This window comes from Dipodomys merriami, unplaced genomic scaffold, assembly GCF_024711535.1.
Source record: "Dipodomys merriami isolate MVZ:Mamm:240054 unplaced genomic scaffold, mDipMer1.0.p SCAF_1909, whole genome shotgun sequence".
In the NCBI taxonomy this organism is placed as follows: Eukaryota; Metazoa; Chordata; class Mammalia; order Rodentia; family Heteromyidae; genus Dipodomys; species Dipodomys merriami.
The window spans coordinates 65503-73935 of record NW_027203281.1 but is presented as its reverse complement, the minus strand read 5'-3'; the positions used below and the strand labels follow the sequence as shown (position 1 = coordinate 73935).

Here is an 8433-nt window from a genome sequence, read left to right as displayed (position 1 = left end):
CATACAACATCACCTGGCATCTTCAATTTTGGAGGAACAGAATGGCTAGAAGGTCAACCTTCCCCCATCCCGGCTCCTTGATTGGGTCATCGTCTATCCAGGCCCTTTGGGGCTCCTTTACAGACTCGCCAAGATGCCTTCAAAAGGCATCACATACTGGGCACTGGTGGCTCATGCCTGTCATTCTAGCTACGCAGGAAGCTGAGATCTGGAGGATCATGGTGCCAAGCCAGTCTGGGCAGGACAGTGTATGAGACTCTTATCGATGAACCATCAGAAAACAAAAATGGCAGTGTGGCTCAAGTGGTAGAGTGCCAGCCTTGAGAAAAAGAGCTCAGGGACAGCCTTCACGACCAACAACAACACGGAGAGGCATTGCATGATGTCTTTGGGATTGTCATGGGCCAAATGTAATTGGAATTAATTATAATTGGAATTAATCAAGTCCTCCAAGACAAAGCAGTACCTCCTTTAATCCTGTGCTCCTCCATCTCGTCTCACCCCCTGGCCTTGTTCGTGCTTTGGGTCAGCATGGTTCTGGCTGGATGGGAGGGCTCCAAGGAAGATCCCAGAGCAATCACCCCACCTCCTTCTGCCCTGCTCACCCTGATGCTTCTGCTCTTTGCCATAGACCTTCTTCCTGGAATCCATCCATGAGGTCATCACCACCATCATAGTGGTGAGTGGTGGGTGTGGCCTAACTAGGGGCAGTCAGAGGTGGAAGTAGGTCTGGGACTAGGAGCTTCCACTTTGGGTGTGGGCTGAGGCCTGGGCTGACTTTTATTTCATCCTGAGCCTTGCAGTGGTAGGGAGACAGTTTAGACTTTACATTGAGTCAGGTAAGATTGGAATCTGGAGGACCACTTGTGTGGGGAAGGATGTGGGACTCAGGGGGCCACTGTTGTTGGTATTTTCTTGGGACTCCCCCCTCCCTCTCTCATCCCTCAATGGTAGAAGAAAAACTTCAACTCAGGGTGTGGGAAGAGGGGGCAGGGGAATATTTTGGGTTGAACCAGACTTGTGCTTCATATTAATCCTAGCCCCTACTTCCTATTTATCTGAGGAATGGCCATATGGGTTTGGGAGGGGGAAAAATCATCCTAGCTGAGAATGTGGATCAGTGGTAGAGTGTTTGCCTAGCATGCCAGAAGTCACCAATGGGCCACCAATAGGCCATTAGATGTCCCTTGAGTTTGGGCCAACTCCCTTCAGCCTCTGCCCTACCCTACCCCCAGTTTAACCTTCCCGTTGCCCGGCAGATGGAGGCCTGAGAGAAAGCCACTTGGTCACCTACTTCTGGTGGCTGCCAACGCTTTTGAGAGTCAGTATGTCACATAGAGAGTCGTCATCTACATCAGTCTACCGGAGAAAGTGAGAGAGCACTCCTCCCCTGAGCCTGGAAGCTGTGGGCAGATCTGGATGTGGGGCATCTGGGGCGGGACCTGCTCCTTGGGGGAATCCACTATGGGGTCGGGAACCCTGACCTCTCCTCTGGCAGTTTCCATGCTGTCTTCAAGTTGCTTCTGAAGCAGTGTTGGGGAGGGGGATGGGAGGCTCAGCCTGTGCTGGCATCTGGAAACTGCTGTCTGTGCTTTCCCTGGCTAGGAGTGACAGCAGCTCCTAAACACTCTCCTCTTCTCGATCTTCTCCTGAGACAGCCAGTGCATGCACTGGGCTTTTTCCCAACATAGCTCATTCAGGACCAACATCTGCTCTTTACACACCATGAGGGACTCCTTGATAGTTTGGATGTGTGCCAAAAGCTGGCTGCATCAATGGTGGAGCTCACCTGCTGGACTCTGGAAGTCCACCTCATCAGGCAGGTCATGGATGAGGGTCTGTGGCTCCAGCTCAGTCTGGCACTGAGCTGCTGGGTTGGCCATGGGGTGCCTGAAGCTAGCCCACCATTCTTGGGTCAGGAGTTTCCCCCTGTGGATCTCATCCTCCAAGAGCACTCTCAGAGCCATGTCACTCTTGGTCTGGGGAACCTCTCCATCCTGTGTGATGGTCACATGTGGTGGGGGGGATTCACCTAGTTACCTTTTGCTTCTCCAGGGCTCATCCCTTCCCCTTCCCCAGGGAAAGCCAGGAAGCTCAGCTGGGCTTGCAGGCATTCCTCCTGTGATCTGGTGGCTTCCAGGCACTTGAGAGTGTCCTGCCACTTCGGGGACACCACCTGGTCCCTCCAGTTTGTTGAGCCCTTCACTTGCATCAGCTGCTCCAGCAGCTGGATCTGCCTCTCTAAGTGCTGCTGCAGGGCCTCCTTCTCAGACCACAGTCGCTCATTGGAGACAATGTGCCATTCACAGGAGGTTCTGAACTCCTGCACTGGCCCAGGGACTGCTCCTGCTGCTCCTGAGCTGCTTGGCTCTCTCTCTCTCAGCCACCACTATCCATTTCTCTATCTTCTTCTCTGAGCAGTCCTACTGCTCCCGCAGATGTTTCTTCATCTGCTGCTTTGTGTCCAGGATGCTGGCAAGCTCCTCCTTCTCACTGCTCACCCGGTGGAGAGCGTCCCACAGCAGGGCCAGCTTTTCCTCCGGTTGTCTATCCCACACACATGCATATCGTGGGGTCTCAGGGGTCTCCTGCTGATCCTAGGCTTTCTCCTCCAGTCTCTGCAGTTGCTCCTGCTGCTCCACGTTCTGAAGACGGAGACTGGTTTTCCTGGACCTGGATATGAAGTTGTTCCTCCAGGTTATTCAACTCCATCTTCAGTACCTAATGCCCTCCAGCGCTTGTTGGAACTTGCATATTCTCTTCTTCATGTTGCTCCTCTGTATCTACAGCACTTCCACCTTCTCCTGCAACTCTGTGTTCACTTGCTCCAGGTCATCAAAGTTTCTGGTATTTTCCTCGAGCTGAAGGATCACATCATTCAGCTGTTTGAGGAACATTTTGGTCTTCTCCTTTGCAGCAGTGACCAGAGAAGCCACTATCTCCAGCTCTGCCACACGCCACTCTGTAGCTTGTAGGCAGCTGGTGACAGCTTCATGCTCCCTTTCTCTGTCATCAGCGGCCTGCTGCACTTGGGCCAGTGCACATTGTAAATCGCTTTCTGCCGAAACCAACCGCTGTATGGGTGCCTTTTGGATTTCTACCTCCATTTTTGGTGCTGCATGTATCTGGTCTATCTTCTCCCTCTCTTACTCCCATTGACCCTGCGGGTCTGTCTCCCTACTTCAGTGGTTGGATCTTGGCACAGAGTGCCTGGTTTCTTCTTTTCTGTGGTCCAGGGTGGGCACCATATGCAGGTAGCACCTCTGTGGATCCTTGGTGGGATTGGGACCCTTGACACTCTGGACCCTGGTGGCTGTGACTGAGTCCAAAGTCAGGGTAGGCCCATGGTCGGCATCACCTTTCGCTGGACTCTCCATTCAATCTCGCTCCCCAGTGGTGTTTGTCTTGGGGATCCCTCCCTTTTTCGTGTTCTTTGTTTTCTTGAATGTTTCAGGTCTGTCGGGAGGATACTGCTGGTGTTCTTGTGGCAGCTTTTTGCCCACAGTTCTCTCATTGATTCTTATTGTTTCAGACATCTGAGCGCCAGGACGGGAAAGTTGGGCTGGCCACATTCCCAGGCTCTAGAAAATCTTCTATTCTCCCACTCACTGACTAGGACATCGTTTCCTACTCTACCTCAAAGTCACCTGGAGTCTCTTGCTCACCACTCAGCCACCTCTACATTCCTCAACTGCTGATAGTGGTGTCACCCAACAGAGGGATTCCAGGTGCTACTGGGAAGCATGTAATATGGGCATGTCCACTATTCTTGGATCCCATTGGTGAAAAAGAATGATGAAAAAATGGGGGTGTGCCTGGAATCCTGGGATGCAGACCAAATGGGCCTAGTCAACATGACAGCAGCTCCTTTACCAGGAAAGTCTGTCCAATCCAGTTGGGGACAAGAGGGAGACCTGCTTTAGCCAGATGGCTGCACAGATTGTGTGTATGTCTGTTTTTGCCAGTCCTGGACCTTGAACTCAGGATCTGGTCACAGTCCATGAGGTGTTCTTGCTCAAGATTAGCCCTCTACCACTGGAGCCACACAGCTCTACATCTGGCTTTGTTGGCATTGAGGTTGGACAGGGGTCTCAAGGACTTTCCTGCCTAGGGTTACTTTGACCATGATCCTCCTATCACAGCCTTGTAAGTATCAAGGAGGACTGGTGAGAGCCACTGGTGCTTGGCTAATCATTGTTCGGGATTATGGCTTCCTCAGTAGCCTGCAAGCCTTCAGCAATGCAAGGTGAAGTATGCTTTGGAGCCAGATCACTCAGACCCAGATGGCCATACTGCAAAGTAAGAAAATGTAAAAATGCCATCCTGCCACTTTTTTCTGTGCAATTCCCCCGTTGCACAGGGCCTGAAGTTCTAGGATCCCAGGATAGCTTGTGTTTCCAGCGGCTGCACCCCAGCCTATGGTGATGAAAGCTGAGGCACGGTTACCATGACCTGAGTTCAAGACCATGCTTGGCAAAAAAAGCAAAAAGCAGAAAAAAATTAGCTCCCTGGCTTGCAATTCACGCTGTTTCTCCTACCTTTGATTTTGAACTTAAGGCCTGGGTAACTCTGAAGCACTGTGGACGAAGGGGAAGCTCACCATGCTTGAAGACAAGAAAGTGAGGCCTGGTCCCTAGGCATGAATTAAAGTCCCAGCCCTGGAAAAATTCTATTTATATATATTGTAAAGGTAAGATTTCTACTTACATATAGATTTTCAGTCCATGTCCTGTTTGTATTGGTTATTTATTGTATTTTTGTTTTATTCATTTATTTTCCATTTTTTAATTGTGAAAATACTGTACATAGGGGATACAATTACATGGGCAAGATAATGAGTACATTTCATATCAAGCATTGTAGCCTCCTCCTTTGTTTCCACTTCCCATCCCTTCCCATGTTCCCTCTCACCCCCCCAACCAATCCTCCCTGCTCCTCCCCCGCACTCCCCCTGCACCAATGTTGTAAAGTTCATTTTTGACATAACGACTTGTACATCTCATTGCTGCAATGGGTCCACCTGTATCCCTATTTAAACGATTAATTTTTCCTGTTTCCCTCCACAAATTATACCGACATCAAATACAGTGAAAGCAGGTGTTATACTGTGGGAGAGGGACGTACAAAGCAACAAAGAAATAATATTATACATGTGTTAGAAACAATCACAAGAGAGAGAAAAATCATTTGAGTACATATCTTAGGGTTCATTTCCCTAACATCACCTTATCTGACCTATTCTGCTTGACCCAGACATATACTAGATATTGCAAATAAGGGAAACCATGGGACCTATGTTTCTTTGGGCCTGGCTTACTTCACTTAATATAATTTTTTCCAAGTCTTTCCATTTCCTAATAAATGGGGCAATGTCATTCTTTCTGATGGAGGCATAGAATTCCATTGTGTATATATACTACGTTTTCTTGATCCATTCATCTACTGAGGGGCATCTGGGCTGGTTCCATATCTTAGCTATAGTAAATAGTGCTGCAGTAAACATAGTCGTGCTGGTAGCTTTAGTGTGGTCTTGTTTGTAAACATTTGGGTAAATGCTCAAAAGTGGGATTGCTGGGTCATAGGAGAGTTCTATGTGGAGTCTTTTGAGGAACCTCCATACTACTTTCCAAAGTGGTTGAACAAGTTTACACTCCCACCAACAATGCAGTAAGGTTCTCTTCTGTCCACATCCCCTCCAGCATCTGTTGTTATTAGAGTTCTTGATTATAGCCATTCTAACTGGTGTGAGGTGGTATCTCAATGTTGTTTTGATTTCATTTCTTTTATGGCTATGGAGGTTGAGCATTTCTTCATGTGTCTATTGGCCATGCTTCTTTCCTCTTCAGAGAAGTTTCTCTTTAAGTCCTTTGCCCACTCTTTTATTGGGCAATTGTTTCTTTGAGGATGTGTTGTTGGGCGATTTAATTTTCTGATTTCCCAGTATATTTTAGATATGAGATTTTTTATTGACTCTGATGACACACATTCCATTCATGATATTGATGACAACCCATCACATAGTATCTAGATTTGCACATGTGTTCTCCATCATGTCTGACACCCAGGACTCTCAGAGAAAAGGAAAACAGGTATCACACTCAGCTTCTTACTCCATGATCCAATTGTTGGCAGTGCTGGGATCTGAACTCAGGGCCTAGCAGACCCAATTCAGACCCTGAATGGGTGTGTCAAAACTGCAACCTCAAGCCAATGAAGCTGCCAGGGCATTTCCAGACCCTGAGATTGAGCTGCAGGAGTGGACAAAATAGCCATACATGGATAGACAGGTGGTAGAACAACAAAAAAAATATATTTGTACATAGTGCCAGAGATATCTACGTAATATTCAATGACATCAACTACATTCCTACTAACTCTTAGGACTTTATTATGCCACCATTGAAGGAATAGTATTCTTTTCATGCTTAATTAACCATTCATTAAGATGAATCATTGTCCTAGGATCACTGCCTCTAATTTTGGACTTCACCAATACACGCAGAAACTTCTCATTCAATCATGCGTTTGCTAACATTTCATTGTTATTCCCATGCATAGGAACAAGTATCTTGGGATCTCCCCGCACTGGTAGGTGTCAGGACCAGGATTCAAGCTCAGGGCCTATTTTGCCGCATGGGCCTATGGTTTCCCTGATGGGCCGTTAGCCTTCTCCAATGCAAGGTGAAGTACCATTTGCAGCCGTGTAATTCAGACCCAGGATGGTCACCGTGCAAAACAAGAAAATATAAAAAATCCATCCTGCGACATTTTTTCTGTCATTTTTCTGTCATCTTTTCCTGTCATTTTTCTGTCAGTTTTTCCTGCAAAGTTTTAGAGCCTAGGATCCCAGGATCGGCTACAAGCCCATGGGAGCCCACCAGCCTGAGGTGATTGAAGCTGAGGCAGAGTTGTCATGAACTGAGTTCAAATCCCATGCTTGGCAATAATAATAATAATAATAATAATAATAATAATAATAATAATAATAATAATAATAATAACAATAGCACACCCTGGCTCAGAATTCTCACCATTTTTCTGCCACCTCTGAGATTCCAACTCAGGACTGGGTAACTTTGTTGCACTGTGGGGGAAAGTGAAGCTCACCATCCTTGAAGACTACAAGGTCAGGCCTAGTCTCAGGGCCTGAACTGAAGCCCAAGCACTGGCAAAAATCATATGCTCACCTACTTTATACATAGGATCTCTCTTTACATAGGGATGTGGAATGCATCATGCATTCAGTGTAGTTATTCTTTTTATTGTGTGCCTTAGTCATGGATGCATTTTGTATTTTATTGTATAAGATGACAGCTATAACTGTGCTGACATGGATGGCAACTGATTCCCATGAATATAGAGTTGCCTATATAGCATACTGCATCCTAGCTGAGACCCAGGACTTTCACAGGACAGAGAAACAGGTGCAACGATTGGCTTCTCACATCAGGATTCATCTTTTGGCAGTGCTGGGATCTGACCTCGGGGTATGGCAGGACCAATAGGCGAATGGGTCCAGGTAAGCACACCAGACTGTGAGACACTAAGGAGCGAGGCCATTCCCAGGACCTGAAATTGAGCCCCGTGTGGGCGTGGGGCAGGGCGGAGAAGGGGAGCATAACAGTCATCCTTTCATAATCTAAAGGAAGTATGTAAATAAGTACATATTTGTATAGAGTAGGATGGCGACCAGTGATGGAATCCAGTCTACCTTGTGACTAATGATTCTTGGATCTTCCCCAATGCCTCCATTTCATGACTGTGATGATTATGGCCATGTTTCATCAGCTCTTCATTAAAAATAATCTATACCCCATAAGTCCTGCCTATCATTTCCTACTAGCATCAAACTGGAACTACTCATTCAAAGATGAGATCCATCGAATTCCATGACTCTTCCTAGGTCTGGAAATGAGTATCTCAGAATCTCCCACCATTCCCTCAATGCATGGGGGCTGACCAGGATTCGACCCCGGGGCCTACGTTGCTGGGTCGGCCTCTGGATCTTCTGATGGCCAACAGGCCATCAGCCACACCAGGTAACCTTCACTCTGCAGGCCACCGTGTTTGGACCCAGCATGGTCAGCATGCAAAGGAAAATAAATGTAAAAGTGCCAGGTGGAACTTTCCACCGCTTTTATTTCCCCTCGGGGCTTTTATTTTTCCAGCAAGCCCCTGGATCCTAGGGTCCGAGGTCTGTGGGTCCAGAGGCTGCAGCCTAGGATGATCAGAGCTGAGGCAGAGTTGCCATGACTTGAGTTCAAGGCCCGGCTCTGGCAAAAAAATAAATAAATAAAAAATTATGAATGAAGCACCCTAGCTAAGAACTCACACTGTGATACTGCTAGAGCTGGGATTTAAACTCAGGTCTGGGTAACCCCATTGCACTGTGGGAGAAGGGGAAGCTCACCATCCTTGAAGACTAGAATGTCA

At 47.5% G+C, this 8433-nt stretch overlaps 1 long non-coding RNA gene across 2 annotated transcripts; it reads left to right on the top strand.

The window, feature by feature from the left end:
• Positions 1 to 733: 733 nt before the first annotated feature.
• LOC138831302 (uncharacterized) lies at positions 734 to 6734 on the top strand. 2 transcript variants are annotated; one of them, XR_011373216.1, is made up of 5 exons: positions 734 to 839; positions 1260 to 1371; positions 3533 to 3728; positions 4558 to 4690; positions 6559 to 6734. It is a non-coding gene; the product is annotated as an uncharacterized lncRNA (long non-coding RNA). The 2 variants fall into 2 exon arrangements; XR_011373215.1 differs by lacking the exon at positions 1260 to 1371.
• The last annotated feature ends 1699 nt before the right edge of the window (positions 6735 to 8433 follow it).